Source organism: Octodon degus, unplaced genomic scaffold (assembly GCF_000260255.1).
Source record: "Octodon degus isolate 3935 unplaced genomic scaffold, OctDeg1.0 scaffold00026, whole genome shotgun sequence".
NCBI classification, from domain to species: Eukaryota; Metazoa; Chordata; class Mammalia; order Rodentia; family Octodontidae; genus Octodon; species Octodon degus.
The window spans coordinates 16,029,213-16,040,050 of NW_004524602.1; the positions used below are offsets into that span (position 1 = coordinate 16,029,213).

The 10,838-nt window shown below is 46.2% G+C and overlaps 1 pseudogene; it reads right to left on the reverse strand.

The window, feature by feature from the left end:
- Positions 1–4,543: 4,543 nt before the first annotated feature.
- Positions 4,544–5,628, reverse strand: LOC101584370 (annotated as a pseudogene).
- Positions 5,629–10,838: the final 5,210 nt, after the last annotated feature.

Below are 10,838 nucleotides of genomic sequence, written 5' to 3' on the forward strand. Positions count from 1 at the left end.
ATAGGTGCTAAGGCTATAACTGCAACAAAGATCTACAACAAAGGTCAGACGACAGTGCTACACAACATGACAACAAGAAGGAGCAAAATGCAATCTCAGAACCCAACTCAACCCTGCTTACACTAGAGAGAACCAGATGGGGGTTCCAGGGAAACACTGTCTTCAAAGACTCCCACCAGCACCTGGGCTAGACCCATATGCACTGCTTAAAGCCAATGGAAGGATAAGGAAAAGTCCTGGCCAGCTCTGTACACATCGGTATGTGGAAACAGGGTCAGGCACAGCCGTAGTGGAGACAACGGCTCTTCTTCCAAGGAGAGTCACCCAGTGGTCCTCCCCACTCCATACTTCTTTCTAAAAGTGGCCCATTTTAATCTTATGATGTCTTGAATCCCTCTGAAGATATGAACTATGCTGTTTAAAGTTTTCTTCTTTTTCATGCATTAATCTGTTTGCTTCCATTTGAGCCCTGTGCAGACATAACTTGCGTTCACTTTAAAGTACTGTAATGCCACACAGTAAGGATCCCCTGTGACTCCCACACTGAACTGCACTAAGCGCAGCCCAAGAGGGGCTGTGTTCAGATGTTCAGCTTCGGGTAGAAGCACCTAGCCAGCTGTTCCAAAACATAACGACCCTGAGATTGCCCACTACTTTTAATTAAAAAAGAACATTGAAATAGGCAATTCTCAGCATACTGATAGCTGATCTTGCCAGTAGGGTGTGAGCGTTTTGAAGGTTGAGAGTCATGTTTTAACCAATGCTGTCTCTGCAGCCCGGGGTGCAGTTCTGGCCTCAGTTGTGGCCTGCTCAGTGTTTTTTAATAAAAGAATGAGCAAGGACATGAGAGGCTGGCGCCAGGTTTGTGCCAAAGGCAGAATCTAGAGAAAGCTCTTAATGTTCTAATTTGAGGAACAATGTTCATTCCAGTTTTCATTATTTATTGCCTCACGTATGTTCAAGTGAAAATACAGCCAGAGGACATGTCTTGTGAAGGACTTCCCGGACACTTGAGCTCTGTCCCAGTCAGTAGGGGCAACTTTCTCTACCATGCATCCACACTAAGAGACAGACAGAGAGAGAGACAGAGAGACAGAGACAGAGACAGACAGAGAGGGAGAGAGACAAGAGAGGGGGAGAGAGAGAGGCAGAGAGAGAGTGAGAGAGAGAATGGCTTGATGCTCACATGTCCAGCCCTCCCCACCCAGGTTGCTCAGACCCTCCCCGCCCTATCCAGCCTTGCTGAGGCCACAGAACCACAATGAACCATGACAGGACTTGTTTTACAGCCCGGACTGCCTAGCAGATTAGTTTCAGTGAGCTGCTGTTTAGCTGCCCTGTGGTTGGCTCTGAGTTAGGGGCCAAACGGAATAAATACAGTGATGAAAAACCTCATGATCCTGCTTTCCGACAGCTTTCTGCCTGGTAGCAAATTTCGCACATACTTAGGACAGAGCAAAGAGATTCAGGACAGGTGACAAGGCACTCACCACACCTTGCATGTGGGAAGTTCAGGGTGGGGCAGATTTGGGGATAATGTGAAGGGCGTGTGGCTTTGGGTATAGGCTGGAGGCTGGGCAGGAGTGTTAGGAGGGAATGATGGAGGTGTGGAGGCAGAAAGAGCCGGCAGGGGAAGCAGCAGGAGAGCGCGGGCGTGGGTCGTCGACACCAGCTTGCTCCTGGAACTGAGAGCTCAGCTGGGCCTGAGTGCAGGGAATGCCTGGGGCTCTGAAAACAACTGTGATTTGTGCCCCGCATGGCAGCTGTGGGCGGGAGCTAGCGAGCTAACATGCTCCTCAGGACACGTAGAAGTTGTGTCTTCCACACCTCCACATCACACACCTGCCCAGGTGGTGCCCACAGCTAGGTGGCGGACGGGAGCAGGTGGTGAGATGAGTTTGTGTAGAAACAGCAAGTTTTTGTGTGATCAGAGGGTCTGGAGGCTTCGATGCAGAGCTTGAATGGAAGCTTCCACACATACCTTCAGCCAGGATGTGCCACCCCAGATTGGAGATGACAGAACCGCGGTGGGGAGCTGTGAGGCCAAGTTCTCAGTGCGTGGGCAAGCAGAGAACTGGCGGAAAGCTTCACACTCTGTCTCACAGCACTCTAGCTGACTACTGGGAAACCCTGAACAGAGTGCCTTTGGCCCACGGATGAGCTCACTGGGCACTGCGAATGACCATATCTCACGGTCACTTGAGTTACTCTGAAATTACATCAGGACGGTGTGCTTGGACCCAAACCCACAAGCCTTGCCAGACGCAAGGCCAGTGACCTGGCCTCTGGGATTTGCCCTGTTTTGATCGATTGAACTGATTCAAAGTTTCATTGTTTCCCTTTTAAATTTGGAAGTTGACGGGCTGGTGAGATGGCTCAGTGGTCTAAAGCACCTACTTAGAACAAACTAAGCCAAGCAAAGCACAGGGACCGCAGTTCAATCCCCCAGCACCACATGCCAGCCAGCCCCGCCCCCTGGTGGGCTGAGCTGGCCACACACACACACACACACACACACACACTAAATAAATAAATAAATAAATAAATAAATAAATAAATAAAATTTTAAATAAATAAATAAATAAATAAATAAAAAATAAATTTGGAAGTTGTATAGCTTTCTTTTACTGTCTTCAAAATAATGGGTCTCAAAGTCTAAAGTTAATTAATAGTTTCTTTTATTGTATTTTTTATGTATTTGGTACAGGGTCTATAAGGCCTCACTACACAGATTGGACTCATGGTGATCCTCCTGTTTTCAGCCTCCCAAGCACTGGGATTACAGGTGCGCACCACCACGCCCAGTCTCAGTTGCTGTCTCACATGCGGGTGACCAAACCCTCACCACCACACCTGCCTAAGCAGGTGCTTTAGTCTGCTGAGCTATCTGGCCAACCCTCTTAATAGCTTATGTACTGTCTTACTTTTCTCATTGCCAAGACCCAATACTGAACACCTAAAGTTCAAGGAGGAAAGGTGTATCCTGGCTCACAGTCTGTAGAGGGCTCTGCCCGTAGTTGACCAGCTCCTAGGCAGGGTAGCATTGCAAAGGGATGCAGCCGAGGACAAACAGTCCATGGCGGGGCAGGCAGGAGCCAGCAAGCAGTGAAACAGGGGCAACAGGCAGTAAGCTGCAGGGGCCAGCAGCAGCCTGCTATCTGCCCTTTCTATTCTGTCCAGACCCCCACCCTTAGGGCAGGTAACACTCACACCCGGTGTAGGGCAGCCTTAATCCTAGCGTAGCACCATGAATCAATCTCAGCATCGCATCCTTAATCTAGCATCTCACATGCTACATCCAGCTGTCTCCAAAAAGCCCTGAGGTTGCATGAGGCTTTGGGGTGCACCTAGATGCAAACCACAACAGCCACCTTCCAAAAAATATAAACCCCTTTGATCAGATTGCCACTTTTTGTCTGAGAGGCAACTGCTGCCCCAAAGTTCCGAGGCCCTTCTAAACACACTTTTCATACAAATAGATACTTGCACCATTTACCGATTTCTTTGATCATCTTTCCTTCCTGCACTTTGGACCTTTGTTCTGAGATTATTTTTCTCCTTCTTAGATTCATCCTTTGGAAATTTCTTTGGTAAATTTTGTTTGGTGGTTAAGCTTTCTCTAATTCTGTTTTTTGAAATCGGAAAATATGCTTGTTTCACCTCATACTTGAAAGATTATAACAGCTTCAAAACTTAAGAGATAGATTTGCCGGGTACAGAATTACAGGCTGGTATTTGTTTTGTTCTTTCACTAAAGATGTGGCTCCTGGATCTCACCTCTTTGGGTATCTGCTTACCACTCTGCCTGTTCTCTCTAGTTCTTTCTAAGGGCTTTCTGCCTGCTTGCTTGTTTTGTTTTATTTCTGGTGCTCTGAACTTCACCACAATGTGGCTAGCATTTGTTTACGAATCTGTTTGGTAGTGGTTGCATTTGTATCTGTCTGTGGCTTTATGTCTCTTATTCATTCCATAAAATTCTCAGCCACTGTTTGTCTTGCCTAATTTCATTCTCTGACTGCAGGACTTCGGTTAGACTTACCCCACGTGCCCCCAGCTCATCCTCCTGCCCCATACTGCTTCCGCTGCTTTCAACTCTTCGTATTTGTGTTGCGTCCTGAGTCATTCCCACGGCTATATAATGTACTGCACCGATTTTTTTCTTCAGCTGTGTCCAGTACACTTACTTTTGAGTCACTTACTTTGTTCTGGTGTTTCTTTCTCTCAGTTATGAATTCCTTTTTTTATCAAAACAGCTCAACAGTAAATTTATGCAATGTCTTTTATACATATAAGTTATCATCTAGCTGTATCTCTCATCAGGATCCTGTCCCTTTATATCCATCTTACTCAAAGAACAGGGCATCTATAACAGACAAAGGGTGGAGTCTGGACAGCAGTGTAGAGGGAACACTCAAGCACACTTAGCGTTGACCAGTATAAATATACCTATCATTGCCTTACAGACGACTTTATGAACAGTAAGATCTTGCAGTCCAACCCAGAAGTCCCGTGAATATTCTAAATACATTTCGATGACTTGATGTTAAAGCCTGAACTCAGTATTTAGTGTCTTCTTTATTGCAAATGTGATGTTTTGACCTGAGGTACAGGGTTGTCTCCTAGAATCTCTGCGTAAGGCGTAGGGACATCAGCGCCGGTGGCCCGCACAGCAGGAGCATCCAAGAAATTGCAAGCAGGGCCTCCCATGATCCTGGCGCAGATTTCAGCTCCTACTCTACGCCGCAGGCAGGATCCTTCTGCGGTTACAAGATGGTTAGTCTTCCTGACACGGGCTCTATGGTTTCGACGTCCACTGGTCTGATGGTGCGCAAAGGGATCACCTCCCATTCAACTCCCATTTCAGACAGTGCTGTCACAGCTTCTAAGCATGGCCACCAGTCTCGAGCGGGAAACCACCATTACACGTGTGCCTTGCCTTCTTACTTTGGCTTTTCCAGTAGGAATCAGAAAGCCTTTTGACTGACTTCTGCAGGTAATTCAGAAGGAACTCCACACATCAGTTCATTCTCTAGCACCACCACTGGATTGTTACCCCGAGTGGCTGACTTAATGAGTCCTTTAGCGTCCTCTGAGTTCCAGGGGCTGCCCACCTTCAAGCCAGAGCAGTGTCCATACCAGACAGCAAAGAACTGTGAGTACTGGGCAGCTAGACCTGTCGAGGTGCCATTGGGCCCCCGAAGATGATAGGCACAGGCTGGAGGCCTGCCGACTCGTAGTAGGTCTTGGCAGCCGAATTTACAACCTGGTCAATGATTTGCATGGAGAAGTTGAAGGTCATAAATTCACAAACGGGCCACAACCCAGCCACAGCTGCACCCACATCAATTCCAGCAAGGCTGTCTCAGATGTGGGAGTGTCTATGATCCTCTTGTCTCTGTCCTTCTTCCACAGGCTCCAGCTAACCTTGTATGCCCCATCGCATCAGGCAACTTCTTCCACAAGCAGAAATACCTTCTCATGTCTTTCCAGCTCCTCATCCATACCTTGACCGATAGCATCGTGAAGAGCCACCTGCAGCATCGCAGGCGTGGTCCAGTGAAAGCACCTCTTCAGCAGCCCCAAAACCTGCTGCAGGGGCTTCTGCACCAGGGCTGACACTACCACCATCTTGCCCATGTTGTCTAGCCACTCCTGGTGTTTATTTTTTATTAAACTTTTAAATAATTTATTTGGTACAGGGTCTCACTGCACAGCTCAGACTCGTAGTGATCCTCCTGTCTCAGCCTCCTCTGTTCTGGAATTACAGGCCTGCACCACCACACCCGGTTTTGGTGGCCGACTCAGTGTGGGGCTGGCACGGCATGTGGTACCAGGAACCAAACCCAGGTCCTTGTGCTTGCCAGGCAGGAATTTAGACCAACAAGCTATCTCTCCAGACCCAGATGTTTAATTTTAAATCAACTTAATTGAGGTATAATTTATATGCAATAAAATGTGTTTATAGTAAATACACAATTTGGTGATTTATAGAAAATAGATTTACATTTGAGTATAATTCACTACCTTAACGAACATTTAGTGTTTCTGTAATCACAAAAACTTCCTTTTTGTTTATTTGGATCTATTTTTCTTTTTATAACTTTAATTCATCTTTTGTTTGTCTGTTCAGTTTGTTTTGTTGGTTCTGGGGATCGAACTCAGGACCTTGTGCTTGCCAGGTAGAGGCTTATGCTGCTGAGCTGTCTCCCCAGCTCCATTTCCCAATCGATGGCCCATAGGGTAACTTTTAGATCTTTGCCTTTTGTGAACGTAGTGTGAATATTTTACAAAGTTTCTGTGTAGACATAGGTTTCCATTTTCTTAGTTAAAAATGAAAAGCAAGATTACTGGATTTGACACTGAATATTGATTTTGAAAGAAAATGCCAAACTCTTTGTTATTTGCTATTGTTCATATTAATTCACATAAAAGTACATGAAAAGTCTGGCTCTTCATGTCATAACCAATACTTGATGAGGTAAGGATTTCTCTCTGTCTGGTTTTTTCCATAATTTTATTGAGAAATAAATAGCAATGAGACAGTTTCAAATCAAATTGGTAGGACAGTTCCAATAATTAACACACTGCATACTCCCTTCCTAGCGGTTATTTGTTGTACAAGATGCAGACATGATATCCTATCCACAAACACTATCACAAAAAATCCCTCTATTCGTTGAATTAAGAGAATGTAACTATATATCTATCCTAACCATTTTGAATACACAGATACAAAATGGTCATTCATCTGTATCCCCTTTTTTTGTTTAGTTCCGTCATTTAAATATTATAGGTTTGTGAACTCAGCAAAATATTTCAAAATAGTCCAGTAGTCTATTATAGTATTGGGTCTTCCACTTAACTGGCAATGTCAGAAGTTGTTGACTTGAGTCCCTTATAGCTCAACATAACACCATGGTTTTACTTCCTATACTTTGTTTTTATGCTTTTCTACTGGATGGTTAAGACCAAGGTAAAGCAGGACCTATGCAACAAGAATTGTAGCTTTTGGGTCTGACAAGGTCAGTGAAATCCCCTCAGGATTTATCCTGAGATCCTGTACCTCAGATTGTAGATCCTCTGTCAGTGGCAGCCATGTGGATGAGTCACGGCCATTGCTTGGCCAATTTACTCTCTGTGAAAGCCTGAGAGAATGTTTTCTCTCTGTCTGTTTGTTTGGCTGAACTGGTATTTAATTAGTTTGGTTAAACATGTTGGAAAGCTAAGTAATAAGAGTACATTTTCAAGAAAATACTCTTCCATATAAAAGTGAAAAATTGACGTTCTCTTTTCTAGAACTTGCACACTCTATAATGCTATAACATAGAAGATTTTCAACCTTTAAGTGATAAATTAGTTTGTAGTTATTAGTATTGTTGTTATCATTGTTAATTTCTTTCCTATGCAGTGCAGTTTGGCCAGGAAAAAGGCCCTATTCTACCTGGCTCATTTCCAGTGATTTGCTTAATTTACCTCTATAGCCTCCTCCTTTTTGTTTCACAGGAATACCCCAATATTATTGGCAGAGAGAGCCTGTGGTATCTGTGGCTTTAACATGTGTGGCTTCTTTCCTGAATTCTTGACTCTTTAGTGTGGGACTGAATCCAAGTGTGCTACCACGGAGCTGCACACCCAGCTTGACCTCTGATTCCTGAGTTCTTTCTCCACTTGTTAGTAACAAGTGGAAGCTCATGAGAATTCCTCTCATCTCCTCCTCCCAGCCTGACAAGACAAATTTCCTTTCTGACTTTAACAAGAATTTTTTCCTATCACTTACTTAATACTTCTACTTACTGCATTTAAAGAGTGAAAGTGGCTGAAGCTTTTTTTCCAGATGCAACAAAACTCTGGATTGTAACTTGTTCTTCGAATCTTCAGCAAGATGAGATAGCATTTCTCGTAAAATTTAACTTGATGATAAATGAGTGATGTCATTATATAAGTCATAAGTGGTGCTGATCACATGATCATGATAGGCCAAGGACCCCTTTCTGTCTGATTCGCTCCCCATCTGTCTCTGATTCTGTCTCATTCTGTGTCTGTCTCTCTCTGTGTCTGTCTCTGCCCCTCTCTCTCTGTGTCTCTATATCTCTGTTTCTCTGTCTGTCTGTCTGTCTGTCTGTCTCTCTCTGTCTGTCTCTGTCTCTCTGTCTCTCTCTCTCTCTCTCTCTCTCTCTCTCTCTCTCTCTCTCTCTCTGGACTATGGCTGATTGTCTCCCAGTAGCAAGAGGCTATAGAGAAGATCTTTTCTGTGAAGGAGGAGGGGAAAAAGGCAGAGGAATCCCTCACTGCAAGTAAGTCTGGAGATGTGGAAAATGTGGAAATGTGCAGAAGCACTATCTGGGAGAGGCCGTGGCAGCGTGGGCAGCGTGGGCAGCGACTCGCAATGCGCTGTGGCATTTCCGTGAGCTCCTGAGAGGAGGTAAAAGCAGCTGTGCGGGTAGTTCCTGGTTGCGGCTGCATGAAAAGGAAGATCCTGTTGAGTCATCAGACAGCAGTGATTCTGTTAGTAATAATGAAAGTCCTGCTTTACAGTGACCCTCCCACCAGCCGCAAAGGTTTCCAAAGGTAAGTGCAGGTTAATTTGCTTGCTTTCTTTACGTTTTGCATATTTTTATTATTTTGAATTATATGACAATATTGTAACACTTTTTCTTATTTTAAAGATTTTTTTTTTAAACCTCCAAGCTGGGTGTGGTGGCCTGCACCTGCAATCCCAGCACTCAGGAGGCTGAGGCAGGAGGGTCATTGTGAGTTCAGGATCAGCCTGGGCTACAAGATGAGGTCAAGGCCAGCCTGAACTGCATAGGGAGACCCTGCCTCAAAAAAAAAAGTAGATAAACAAATAACCTCCAAAACAATAAACACAATACAGAATTTCAAAACAAGATAAGAACCAAAACATGAAGTAGATATTATGAAAGGGAAAGAAACTGCCCAAAAAGAAAGAAGAACTGGGATTTAAAAAAAAAAAAAGGAGAAAAGAAGGATGTGATGATTTTTAGGTGCATATTTCTGGACTGTGGAACAAATCCTCTGAGTTTCCATTATTTCTTGTTTGTTTGTTTGTTTGTTTTTTATGAGCAGAATATATTTATTGAGGGAAAGAAAGCTCCTGTCCAAGAGAGGGACAGGATGGGGGCCCGAGCGGGTTGTTCCCCCTCCATTATTCTTGTAAGACAGTTAGCTTTGCTGTCCAAGTGTTTTGGGTTACAAGCATCTTTCTGAAAAAAAACTAACGCTTACAAGCCAAGAATTTACTGCACTGCGTGGGCGGGAATTTGGTGTCTCCCCGCACACCGGCTATTGAACGACCAGTTCTTTCACTCTTCTGTCACAGCGTCCTGATCAAGAAAGTCTTAGCTCAAGGGAACAGCACGAACGGCGTTTCTGGCCAACGGACCACAGGTTGTGTGTCTGTGAGCCCACAGAGAGGCCCACTCCAGCTCAGCTTTCACTTTTTTTTTTTCCTTTTTTTAATTTTAGGGCAGGGTCTACAGGGTGTTCAGGGTCTCACTACTAGATCATCGGACTCATGGTGATCTGCCTGCTTACAGCCTCCAAGAGCTGGGATTACGGGCGCGCGCCACCATGCCCAGTCTCAATCACTGGCTCAGCGCGCCTGGGGGCGAGGCCGGCATACAGGGGGGTGGGGTGTTGAACCCCCAGCCCCTGCCCCTGCTTGGAGGTGCTTTAATCCGCTGAGCTATTTGTCCAGCCCTGCTTTTTCATATTTTTTCTACAAACCCCTGAGAGAGAAACAAAGCCGCCTTCCTGTTTTTCTCATGCATACTCCTCCCTATGTGAGTTACAAGATGATAAATCTAACTGGTGCCCTAAAAGCCGTTTAGTAGTTAAACATAACTCAGGCAAGCAAAGACAAGGGCAAGATATCGATTTTGTGTCTTAGAATTGCAGGTACGACGACAACCCCTAAATAACGCTCCTCCGAGCCTCGCGCTGCTGCGATCCGGCAGGGCTGCAGCGCTGACTTCAGGGCTCGGCTCTGCAGGCCGGCGCTATGTGCTCAACCTCTCGGCTCCCGCGAGGCCGGCTGCCCTCCCGCTCGATGAAAGAGGCCGCAAGACCGGGATCGAGCACAGTGAAGAGGCTCTCGCAGCTGCGCCAGCCAGAAGCGGCGCAGACCCGTGTGGGGGGCTGCAGCCGGGCCTTCCGCGGCCACCGCCCTGGCCCCCTCCTCTCAGGCTCTCCGCCCTCAGGCCCTGTGAGTGGGTCTGCCCGGTACCTTGAGAACACAGTGGTTTCCTTTAGGTGTTAACGCCTTAGTCTAGAAAAGACAAGCCTCAGTCTGGGAGACTTCCATGGCTTTTGCATTTTAGCGTTTGCCTGGAAAAAAAAAAAAAAAAAAAAAAAAGCAAAGGCCAGTCCTTTGAGACTCTGCTGGGGAGGACAGAGCGAGGGAGAGAGAAGGGAGCTCACCACGTTGCGCTCGCCTCCTTTCTGGAGACTCGCGCGAAAACCAGCTGCTGAACCTCAGCTCCAACAGTAGAAAATAGGTTTCATGCAAAGCCAGCGTGCAGGCATGAAGGTCCGGCTCCCCCACGCCCTGACTGACGCCCGCGGCGACCGTGTCAGGGGCTGGCTCTGGGACAGTACCCGCCAGGGGCCTGCTGGACACGCCTGACCCCAGCCGCCCTGCAGACTCCGAGAGAGAAGGCTGCAGTCCCCGAGGGAGGTACTGACCTGTCGGACACCTGCGCTGACTTCCGGTCCCACATGTGTGAGGAATGAATTTCTCTTGTCTTTAAGCCGCCCAATCTCTGGGAGTTTGTTGTATAGCAGCCTCAGTGGGCTATGGTACCCATTTTTTATTTTTT